The following is a 12,821-nucleotide window of genomic DNA, read 5'->3' on the forward strand; positions in this document are numbered from 1 at the left end:
GCAGTAAGCCAGCAGCTGATTGAGCAAATAGTAGGTAAAAAAAAAACTATATTCATTTCCCATTGTATCAGCGTTTAAGAGGGGGTTTCGTAGGAGCGACTGTGTCTCCTTGGGGTACATTCAGCCCCCATCTTCACAACGTGAGTGGCAGAGATGCAAAGTGGCAGGCGTGTAGCGCAGGCCGGGTGGAGGGAGGCGAGCGAAGCCCCCTAGTTATTTATTATTATTATTATTATTATTATTATTATTATTATTATTATTATTATTATTATTAGTAGTAGTAGTAGTAGTAGTAGTAGTAGTAGTAGTAGTAGTAGTAGTAGTAGTATAATACATTCAAAATTGCATGTCAGTTGTGCTATGCTGCACACTTGAGGCATGTCAAGATAGAAATAGGGGTTAAACACAACAAAAGGTAAACAGGACTCAGCCCATGATCTTCTGCATAAAAAAAATAAGTGCATTATTATACTCCCAACCCTGAACTGGATGAGTGGAAGGGAAAATTGGATGGATATTCTGGTTTGCATTTGTAGACCTCATGAAGATCTGAATCTTTTTTATTTGGAGTTCCTGGACAAGAATGTCTGTGAGCTACTAAGACCCCTGTCTTTTTTTCTTCTCCCTCTAAGTCTTCTGGCTCTAACAATTGTCTAAAAAGTGAAACTGGACTGGTGCTGAACTGGCCTTTTAACTTCTTACGTGTCCCTAGAAAGCCCCTAGACTGTTTAAAAGTGTAAATGGCACCTTGCAGCTTTTCAGATATTGTAGTGACTTCATACTTGCTAAGATGAGTGACAGGCACACTGCAGCAAATGGCTTCCAAAAAGAGTCTGAAGCGGCTTCTCTGCTGAGCCTCACGTGGTGGTGGAAACATCTCTCAAACAGCTTGGCTCTTCATATGTCCTCTGAGGGCTAAAGCCACATGGAATAGATGATGTAATCACACTTTATTTTAGCTCCTGTCTCTCACTCAGACAGTGTCACACTCGGCAGCTTATTTTTACCTGCCAGTCTCCTGATCAGCCTTGCAGATGGACTTTCATGTCGCGCCCACCATCTCCACCACCAGCTTTAATCCTTCTCCTAGTTTGGGCACTTTGTGCTATGGCTGTCAGGTGATAGACTCTGTTTGAAAAATTGGTATACCCAACAAAGACAAATGACTTGAAGCAGCTGTCATGTATATTCGGGAGGTAGGGGGGGAGGGTGGACGGGGGGGCTTAGCATGGTGAATATGACAAGTTGTCACTTCAACTGTTGCTGTATGCTGCCTTAAGCGCCCCTTGCTGGGACCTGAGGGAGCCTCATATGGACAGCTCCATCTTACAATAGCTCTGTGCAACTGAAATGAAGTGAATGTACCTTGTGTCTTAGTTATGTGCTTTACAACAAAACAAAAACCCGTGACTGCCCACTCTGATTCAATGATCCAGGAGCTTGTTAGAATGACAGAATAAGGATGCAGCTGTCTGCAAATCATTATTCTTTATTTATGTATCTAAAGGTAACATCTGTTATTCTGCAAACCCACTGAAACTTAACCTTGATTCCTATGTGCTACCATAATTAAATGTAAAAATGTCTGTACAGTTCAATGCAACTGTAGCATGCTGATTAGCTGATTGCACTGATGCTCTATAATATTAACGAGTTCAAAAAGAATGAATGAAGCAATGTGGCAGAGAATAACTTGCCATGGAATGTAACAAAACCTTCCCAATCCAATTCAGGGTCTGGCTAGACCACAGTGTCGAAATCAGGTATAAGACACCAGTCCACCATTCATACACACCCACCATTAGGGACCCATTTAGATTTGATTACATAAAGTTTATTAATCCTGTGGGGAAATTCAGATGCATAGAGCAGCAGAAACATAAAAGACAGGAATACAGACTCACACGACAGATAATACTGTACAGCCAATCAGTCTATCATCAATCAACTGATAAATAAACAAATAAATAAATAAATCTACTCTATATATGTAAAATCCTAAGCCTAAAAGTGAAATGATTTTGTGCAACGATTTTATGTGATGTTTTTATGACACATTTTTTGTCACTCTTTAAATCTGGTTTATTTTTAAAGCCTACATATATATGTTTGGTATCATTCTTTTCAGAATTTATCGAACTTTAATGTGATGTTGTTAGATTTTCAGATTCTTATTCTGTTTTTATATTATAAACTAACAAATATCAACAACCCACGTCCCGCGAGACTAGACTTTGTGCCAACAGATTTAACCATGCCCGGGGCCGGAAATAAAAGACGAAGAGTAGAACAGCTGCTGTACAGGCTTTTAAATGTATGAAGCACCGCATGAGATGCAGATCACATCCTCTACAGTGCATCTTCAACCTGAACCTGGAACAGGGGAGAGTCCCGAGGCTTTGGAAAACATCTTGCATCACCCCAGTCCCAAAGGTATCACGTCCTGATGAGCTGAATGACTTCAGGCTTGACACCCTGACGTCACATGTGATGAAGACCATGGAGTGGCTGCTCCTTCACCACCTGAAGCCACAGGTCCGCCACGCCCTCGACCCTCTGCATTTTGCATATTAGGAGAAGGTGGGAGCGGAGGATGCCATCATCTATATGCTACACCGATCCCTCTCCCACTTGGACAGAGGCAGTGGTGCAGTAAGAATTATGGTTCTGGACTTCTCTAGTACCTTAAACACCATCCAACCTCTGCTCCTTAGGGACAAGCTGACAGAGATGGGAGTAGATTTATACCTGGTGGCATGGATCATGAACTATCTTACAAACAGACCTCAGTATGTGCGTCTCGGGAACTGCAGGTCTGACATTGTGGTTAGCAACACAGGAGCGCCGCAGGGGACTGTACTTTCTCTGGTCCTGTTCAGCCTATATACATTGGACTTCCAATACAACTCGGAGTCCTGCCACGTGCAAAAGTTCGCTGATGACACTGCTATCATGGGCTGCATCAGGAGTGAGCAGGAGGAGGAATATAGGAACCTCATCAAGGACTTTGTTAAATGGTGTGACTCAAACCAACTACAACTGCACACCAGCAAAACCAACGAGCTGGTGGTGGATTTTAGGAGGCCCAGGCCCCTCACGGGACCTGTGATTATCAGAGGTGACTGTGTGCAGAGGGTACAGACCTATAAATACCAGGGAGTGCAGCTGGATGATAAATTGAACTGGACTGTCAATACTGATGCTCTGTGCAAGAAAGGACAGAGCCAGCTATACTTCCTTAGAAGGCTGGCATCCTTTAACATCTTCAATAAGATGCTGCAGATGTTCTGTCAGATGGTTGTGGTGAGTGCCCTCTTCTATGCGGTGGTGTGCTGGGGAGTCAGCATAAAGAAGAGGGATGCCTCACCCCTATACAAACTGGTGAGGAAGGCAGGCTCTATTGTAGGCATGGAGCTGGACAGTTTGACATCCGTGGAAGAGCAGCGGGCACTGAGCAGGCTCCTGTCAATAATGGAGAATCCGCTGCATCCACTAAACAGTGTCATCTCCAGACAGAGGAGCAGCTTCAGCGACAGACTGCTGTCAATGTCCTGCTCCACTGACAAAATGAGGAGATTGTTCCTCCCCCACACTATGTGACTCTTCAGTTCCACCGGGGGGGGGGGGGGGGGGGGGGGTAAACGGTAATATTATACAAGATAATTGACTGTTATGCCTGCCTCGCATTCTCCACCTTGCATTTTTTAACTTGCACTGCATTTTTATCACTCTTTAATTAATATTGTTTTTATCAGTATGCTGCTGCTGGAGTATGTGAATTTCCCCTTGGGGATTAATAAAGTATCTATCTATCTATCTATCTATCTATCTATCTATCTATCTATCTATCTATCTATCTATCTATCTATCTATCTATCTATCTATCTATCTATCTATCTATCTATCTATCTATCTATCTATCATGTGGCACAGCAGCAGCAGCAAGCCAGCAGCTGATCGAGCAAAGAGGAGGTAAAAAAAACCTGTATTTGTTTCCCATTGTATCACTGTTTAAGATACAAGAGGATAAGAGGATAAGAGGAGGTTTCGGAGGAGCAACCGCATCTCCTTAGGGTGCGTTCAGCCCCCCTCGTCACAACATGAGTGGCAGAGACGCGAAGTGGCTGGCGCACAGCGTAAGGCCTGTGGGGTTGGCGAGCAAATCGAGCAGGGGAGAACCCCCTAATAAATAAATAAATAAATAAACTTAATGAGTGCATTGGGTGAACACATTGAATTGCCTGATAGCAGTGAGCAGAACAGACCCCAAGAAGTACTTCATAGCACACCGTGATGGAATGAGCCTTTGACTAAAAGTGCTCTAAGACAGCACCTCTTGCAGGAGATGGAGGAGACTTTTCATGATGCCATCCAATTTTGCCACCATCCTGTTTTTCACAACCACTTGGCCCTGTGATGGAGCAGGCTTTTTTGATGAGTCTGTTCAGGCATTGTGCTTCTTTTGTGTTCAGGTTGCCTCCCCAGGAGATTACAGCGTAGAACACCACACTGGCCACTATGGACTGGTAAAACATTTCCAGCAGTTTACTGCACACATCAAAAGGCCTGAGAGTCTCCTTAGGAAGTCCAGTCTGTTCTGGCCTTTCTTGTGTTGTTAGACCAGTCCAGTTTGTTTTTTATGTGAACCCCCAATTTCTTGTAGCTCTGCACGTCCACTTCCTCCCTTTGAATGCTGACTCGTCTGAGAGGCTTCTTGGCACATTGAAAGTCCACTATTAGCTCTTTTGTCTGAGCCTGAGTTGCAGGTAGTTTTCCCTGCACCACAAGATAAAGTCCTCTACAACCTTCCTGTACTCTGAAACTTTTCCATTATTAACATATTTGTGATAACCAGTTTTGCTTGTCTGTATTTAATTGAGAACTGAGAGGAAAATTGAAGTACAACTGACACACACCACGTCCCAGCACTGGAACTGAAGCAGGACTCTGGACTTGCAAGGAAACAGCGCTAGCTACTTTGCCATCTTGTGACTGACAGCAAATGAATGAAAATGTCTATATGGTTAATGCAAATCAGGGAATTGCATTACACAGCCTTTTTCCTTTTTTCCTATTAGCTACATATGCATAACGCATAAAATATTTAGAACATTAGAACAACCTTGATGAGAACACACAATTCAGCCCAACATGGCCTGTCGATCAAATTCTTTAGGATTTAAAAGTGGCACCAAAATAATGCTGTGAAATCCCTGGCCCTGGGTTCGAATCTCAAGCATCCTTGTGGAGTTTGCAGATTTTCACCGTGTCTCTGGGGGATTTTTCTCAGTCTGGATCCTTCAGTTTTCATTCTCAATATTGGGTTCTCTTATGACACTAAACTTGTCCACAATGTCCGAGCAGACCGTGCAAAGAACTAATGTCCAATTCTGGGATTCTTCCTGCTTTGAATCCAATTATATCAATCTCTGGACCTCCATGACCTTGAAATGGATTAAGTATATTAGAAAAAGGATGAATGGAAGTTAGAATGGTAAGATTCACATTGCATTTCTAATTATTCATTAAAGTTCTGCTGTGGTGGAGTGTTCTTGTTGCAGAATTTCTTTTAAAGAAGCAGCAGTTTTACTGCATTAATTCCTTTTAGAATTTTTAAACACTTCAATCATGAACCTTCTTATTTTCAGTTTGCTTCAAATTAAAAAAATTATAAACTTATAAACTTATAAACCTTCAATCTCTCCCTATAGTCCATATCTCTCAGTCAGTCCCTGAATCACCTTGGCCGATATTGTGAAAGCCCTGTGGACCAGTTTCGTTGAGATATGGCACACTTATTCTTCTAAGAAATTTGTCAGTTTTCGTTCAAATGTCTCAAACCGATTGTGCGGTACAAAGTTTTCAAAATTTCCATTGAAAGGAACTGGAACTGGAATTTGCAAACTTGTCTGTCTTAAAACAGAGAACCATTCGCTGTGACTTCAACTAGGAATGAGTTGACTGCTTCAATTTTACCTTGAAAGTGGATGTCCAAACTCTTTTACTCATCTGACGGCTTCTTGGATGTCTAATGCAAGTCAGTCAGATGGCGGGCAGAGTGGGTGTGAATCTCATCTAGGAGGAACTAAAATATGCAGAAAGAAAGAAAGAAAGAGTTGTAACTAGGATCGAGAAGATCAGTGCTCCCTACACAGGATGCTGCCTATTATAGTTGAAGCAAGAATTTATTACACATTGAGCCTTACAGAAATCCCTTGTCCAGCTGATCGAGAGCAGTGATAATTGTCAACACCCCCTCTCTCCTCTTGTATGAGATCACTTACTGAATGCAGTGCCTGCCCTTGCTGCCAATTTCTCAGTGCCAGGTGCTGGTTACATCATGGTGTCTTTTCCCAGTACTGACCCAGTGTCTCCTGGGCTCATAAACTTTGGCTGTGTTGTAAAATGAGAATCAGGCGAAATCCTAGCAGGCAAACAACACTGGGAGAGAACCCAATGGCCCCAAGAGGGAAATCACATGGCTTTGATACATGAAATACTCCAAGGCAGACAGAAGATGTAATGTGAGCAGCTGCTCTGCCTGGAGGTGACATCATATCTTCTCTAGCTTATGTGCAGGAATGATGTGGCCCTTATAGTTAGATTTCCCTCGCTATATATCTCAGTCTCCATTTGTTTGCTCTCAGCTTTGTTTTTAAGTCACAGACTAGAAATCTGTCACAGATGGATTCCCTCAGCATAAGTCCATCCATCCATTTCCCAACCTGCTGAATCCAAACACAGGGTCACGGGGGTCTGCTGGAGCCAATCCCAACCAACACAGGGCACAAGGCAGGAACCAATCCCGGGCAGGTGCCAACCCACCGCAGGACACACACAAACACACCCACACACCAAGCACACACTAGGGCCAATTTAAAATCACCAATCCACCTAACCTGCATGTCTTTGGACTGTGGGAGGAAACCGGAGCGCCCGGAGGAAACCCACACAGACACGGGGAGAACATGCAAACTCCACGCAGGGAGGACCCAGGAAGCGAACCCAGGTCCCCAGGTCTCCCACCTGCGAGGCAGCAGCGCTACCCACTGCGCCACCGTGCCGCCCCTCAGCATAAGTCAGGTTTTTGAAATGTTTCTTTCAGCCTTGGAAGACAAAGAAATGGCATCGCACAGATTATGATGGTGAGAACATTTGCCTTTAATCCAAGAAACCCAGGCTTGATTTCAACCCTGTGACAGATAGGGGGCACCACCGAGACCCAAACCCTGGACATAGCCAACACAAATACAGTCATGGGTTTTAAAACATAGTTTTCACTTTCTCGTATACGAAGTGTAGGGAAAGTATTGTAATCATCCAAAGATTTTATGTTGAAATTTTAATGGCTTCCTTTTATGTCGGACCCGGGAGTACTTCTGAGGCCAGGGCATAGCTTGATGGAAACACTTCTGAGTCAAATGGAAGCCCTGAAAAACAGGGATCATGAATCCAGGGATCATGAATCCATGTCCAGCAGGTGTCTGCATGGTTACTGAATTCCTGGGATGCTACCATCTAGCAGATGGTATTCTGAAAGTGAAGCTTTCCCCTAGTGCTTCTTTGTTTTGTCCTCCTGTCCAGGCAAGGTTCTCAAACTGATCCCAGATGGGAGGCCAGTCCATTGCTCTCCTTCCATTCCTTTTTCCCTTCTCTGCAAGGGTCCCCCTTTCCTTCTGAGTGGAATGCTTGGTAATCCTGCCTGGTACTGGCAACCCATTACATTTATCTCAATACACAGAGAATATGAAAACTTAGCATCGAGTCAGCTAAAAATGTACATAAAATAAGCAAATAGAAAAATCACTCCTCCATAGAAAATAATTCAGTCCTTAAATTAACCTTTTATTTTTAAACTGGAGCAGTTTCATTTTCAATTTGAGAACCCCTGGAGTTGTTTTATAACATTAACCTCTAGGTGATAATGTGGAGTCGTAAGAAAGAGGCCTCAGTAAGGTTTTTGGCTTTTATTCTTTCATTGATTCATTTTCTGAACTTTCTTAGTTTAACACTGTGGTGGATTGCCGGCTTCCTATTCTGGCCCTCACCCCCAGGCCGCCAGGAGGAGCTCTCCCAACAGCATGGACGTGCCCCGAGTTCCAGCAGGGCCTCATGGACTATGTAGTTTGTATACACAGCCCTGCTGGATACCTTGGGGACCACTAGGAGTCGCTGTCGGGAAGCCCGTGGACTCATATGTACCCTATAACCTGGAAGTACGTCTTGGTCACGTGAGCAGGAGAGATGAAGTGCTTCCAGGTTGAAGATAAGGACTGTTTACCCTGACCCAGAAGGAATAAGGAACTGTGGACTGTTGGGCAGGAACACCTCCGGGTCAGGGTGTATAAAGGACTCTGGGAAAGCCCAGTACACTGAGCTGAGCTGAGAGGTAGGGTGGCGAAGTGTCTGGGCGAAGAGGAGAGTGTATTGTTGTTGATTATTGATTTATATGAGTAGTGTGGAGTGGAGGGTGCTTTGTGCACAGTATAGTTGTACAATAAAGAAGAATTGTACTTTCACCTGGTGTTTGGAGTGGTACCTGAGGGTTCAAGAGGTAGACAAAAGCCTCAACTGCAACAACACAAAGATGCATTAAGCTGCAGCATAGCTCAGTAGCATTAGGTGCCAGGTGGGACCTTCAAATGGAGCTCCAATCTATATGCACTCACTAACCGATTCAAACTATGCTGTTCATCTAGGCTGGGTCAATCTTGAGTTGCCCTTTCAACCAATATACATGTCTTTGAGGTGTGGGAGGAAAGTGCAGTATCTGGAGAAGAACGCACGCTGACACTACCTGGAGTGGAATATGAACCAAAAACTTAGGAGGTGTCAGGTAACATGAATCACTGCATCACTGTGCTACACATTTATGATTTTAGAGATTATATTATGTCCACTTATTTCCTGAAAATACTTTTCCCATTGCAGGGTTTTAGATGGTTAGAGTCTATTGTGGCAGCATAGGATGCAGGTCAGAAAGTGTCATGATTTGGTATAATTCAAAGGATGCAAGTGTTTATTTGCTTCGTTAGGTCGGCTTCAAAGCATTGCTAGGGTGCGTGGCCTCTGAGATTTGAACACATGCATAATCGGCACGACGGGATGAAAGGATGGCTATGAGTGCAAATCCTTATCCGATCTGCAGATACCAAATCTAAGTATTCAGAGTTTAACTTTGTGCTCTTTTCTCGCATTTACAGTTGTGACCAAATGTATTGAGAATGACACAAATATTAATTTTCACAAAGTTTGCTGCCTCGGTTTTTATGATGGCAATTTGCATATACTCCAGAATGTTATGAAGAGCGATCAGATGAATTGCAATTAATTGCAAAGTCCCCCTTTGCCATGGAAATGAAATTAATCCCCAAAAACCCATTTCAACTGCTGTTTTGAAGAAGGCTTGAGGGCACTCAAGAAAGTCCACCAAGCGCCAGGACCATCTCCTAAAGTTGATTCATCTGCAGGCACCATCAGTGTAGAGCTTGCTCAGGAATGGCAGCAGGCAGGTGTGAGGGCATATGCATGCACAGAAAGGCGAAGACCGTTGGAGGATGGCCTGCTGTCAAGAAGGGCAGCAAAGAAGTCATGAAAAACACCAGGGACAGACTGATATTCTGCAAAAGAGTACAAGGATTGGACTGCTGAGAACCGCTGTGGTAAAGTCATCTTCTCTGATGAATCCTCTTTACGATTGTTTGGGGCATCCGGAATAAAGAAAAGGTGAGCGGCACTAGGGCGACACGGTGGCGCAGTGGGTAGCGCTGCTGCCTCGCAGTTGGGAGATCTGGGGACCTGGGTTCACTTCCCGGGTCCTCCCTGCGTGGAGTTTGCATGTTCTCCCCGTGTCTGCGTGGGTTTCCTCCGGGCGCTCCGGTTTCCTCCCACATTCGAAAGACATGCAGGTTAGGTGGATTGGCGATTCTAAATTGGCCCTAGTGTGTGCTTGGTGTGTGGGTGTGTTTGTGTGTGTCCTGCGGTGGGTTGGCACCCTGCCCAGGATTGGTTCCTGCCTTGTGCCCTGTGTTGGCTGGGATTGGCTCCAGCAGATCCCCGTGACCCTGTGTTCGGATTCAGCGGGTTAAAAAATGGATGGATGGATGGATGAGCGGCACTACCATCAGTCCTGTGTCCTGCCAACAGTAAAGCATCCTGAGACTATTCATGTGTGGGGTTGCTTCTCAGCCGAGGCAGTGGGCTCTCTCACAATTTTGCCTAAGATCACAGCCATGATTAAAGAATAGGACCAAAACATCCTGCGAGAGCAACTTCTCCCAACCATCCAAGCACGGTTTGGTGACCAACAATGCCTTTTCCAGCAAGATGGAATGCCAGGCCATAAGGCAAAAGTGAGAACTAAGTGGCTCAGGGAACAAAACATCAAAATTTAGGCTCCATGGCCAAGAAACTCCCCAGACCTTAATCTAATTAAGAACTTATGGTCAATCCTCAAGAGGTGGGTGGACAAACAAAAACCCACCAATTCTGACAAACTCCAAACATTGATTGTACTAGAATGGGCAGCTGCCATCAGTCAGGATTTGGTCCAGAAGTTGACTGACAGCACGCCAGGGCAAATTGCAAAGGTCTTGAAAAAGAAGGGCCAATACTGTAAATATTGACTCTTTGCATAAACGTCATGTAATTGTCAATAAAAGCCTTAGAAATTTATGAAATGCTTGTAATTATACTTCAGTATGCCATAGAAACATCTGACAAAAAGAATTAAAAACACTGAAGCAGCAAACTTTGTGAGAACCAATATTTGTGTCATTCTCAGAACTTTGATCATGATTGCCGTCTCCCACATTGAGCTTTGGTTTCATTTTGCCTTATTTCTTTTTTGTTTAGTTTTGTTTTCTATGTGCTTCTCCCAGTTTTTGCTCAAGCATTTATCTGCCAGTCAGCCGACAGAAAAGAAAGTAATCCTCAACGGTCATACTTACAGATCTGTGCAGACATTCATCAGAAAGAGGCTGTTTAAAAATAATTAAATATGAGTTGTTTAAACATCCATCCATTTTCCAACCCGCTGAATCCGAACACAGGGTCACGGGGGTCTGCTGGAGCCAATCCCAGCCAACACAGGGCACAAGGCAGGAACCAATCCTGGGCAGGGTGCCAAACCACCGCAGGTTGTTTAAACATTTGAAAGTTAAAAGAAAATTCAATTCAAGATTAAGAGTTCAGTCACAACATAAAGCAACATATACAAGACTGGCACTCATTGACTTTGGTTAGACAACTTCCATCATTTTCCATTCCATTCATCCATTTTAATTTGTAATTAATCTTATTGAGCGCTGTTTTTAATTGACATTTAAAAATACAGCAAGTTTGGCCAGCCAAAAATCATCTCATTTTAACAAGGGCCCATCTCTTGTCAGAGATCAGTGTTAGCTAAATAGGCCTGTTTGGATTTCACTCTTATAGTGCATGCTAATTACCACCATCCATCAGTGTACTGTATATAAGTGAGTGTGCCAAGTTTATCAGAGAATTAAATTAGTTTACCTGCATTGAACTGGGCAAAATTCACATGCAATGAAAATGTAAAATAGGAAATTCTTTTGTAATTTGTGAGAATATGAAGCTGGCTGTGAGCTGTAAGTAGCTGTGAGTATTTAGCTAACTCTATAATTTCCTATTACTACACAATAGTGCAGTGGTTAGTGCTGCTGCTTCATGTATCCAGCAACCTATAAAGCCTACTTTTATAAACTTGCCAGTATCCATTTGTGTGGAATGTAACTGTGTGCGTACCATCAACCTATTAAGCAATACGTCCTGATCAAAAAAAATGATGTACACTCACAAGCAATGGTATTTGGTGCTCATCTAAATATTAGCTGGAGGACCTTGCAGGACCTGGTGCACAGGCTGCAGTAAGCGATGAGCACAAGAGAGTAAATGGTGGGCACAGGATAGTAAGTGGTGCACGCGAGACAGTATGCAGTGGGCACAAGATAGTAAGTGGTGAGCAGGGGATAGTAAGTGGTGCACATGGGATAGTAAGTGGTGGGCACAAAATAGCAAATGGTGGGCATGAGATAGTACAGTAAGTGGTGAGTACGAGATAGTAAGTGGTGGGCATGGAATTGTAAGTGGTGCACACAAGATAGTATATGGTGCATTCAAGATGGTAAGTGGTGGGCATCAGCCAATGAGTTGTGAGCATGAGATAGTAAGTAGTGGGCACATGATAGCATGTAGTGTGCATGGAATAGTAAGTGGTGAGCACAAGATAGCAAGTGGTACATATGGAATAGTATGGGGTAGGCATGAGATAGTAAGTGTTGAGCCCAACATAGTAAGTCGTGCATGCGAGACAGTATGTGGTGGGCACAAGATAGTAAGTGGTGAGCATGAGGTAGTAAGTAGTGCGCAAGAGACAGTTACTAGAGGGCATGGGATAGTATGTAGTGAGCACAAAATAGTAAGTGGTGCACACAGAGATAGTATGTGCTGGGCACAAGATAGTAAGTAGTGAGCATGAGATACTAAGTGGTGCACAAGAGACAGTCACTAGAGGGCACGGGATAGAATGTAGTGAGCACAAGATAGTAAGTGGTGCATATGGGATAGTATGGGGTAGGCATGAGATAGTAAGTGTTGAGCCCAACATAGTAAGTGGCGCACACGAGACAGTATGTGGTGGGCACAAGATAGTAAATGGTGAGCATGAGGTAGTAAGTAGTGCACAAGAGGCAGTTACTAGAGGGCATGGGATAGTATGTAATGAGCACAAAATAGTAAGTGGTGCACATGGGATAGTATATGGTGGGCACAAGACAGTAAGTGGTGCGCATGAGACAGTA

This window comes from Erpetoichthys calabaricus, chromosome 14 (genome assembly GCF_900747795.2).
Source record: "Erpetoichthys calabaricus chromosome 14, fErpCal1.3, whole genome shotgun sequence".
Taxonomy (NCBI): Eukaryota; Metazoa; Chordata; class Cladistia; order Polypteriformes; family Polypteridae; genus Erpetoichthys; species Erpetoichthys calabaricus.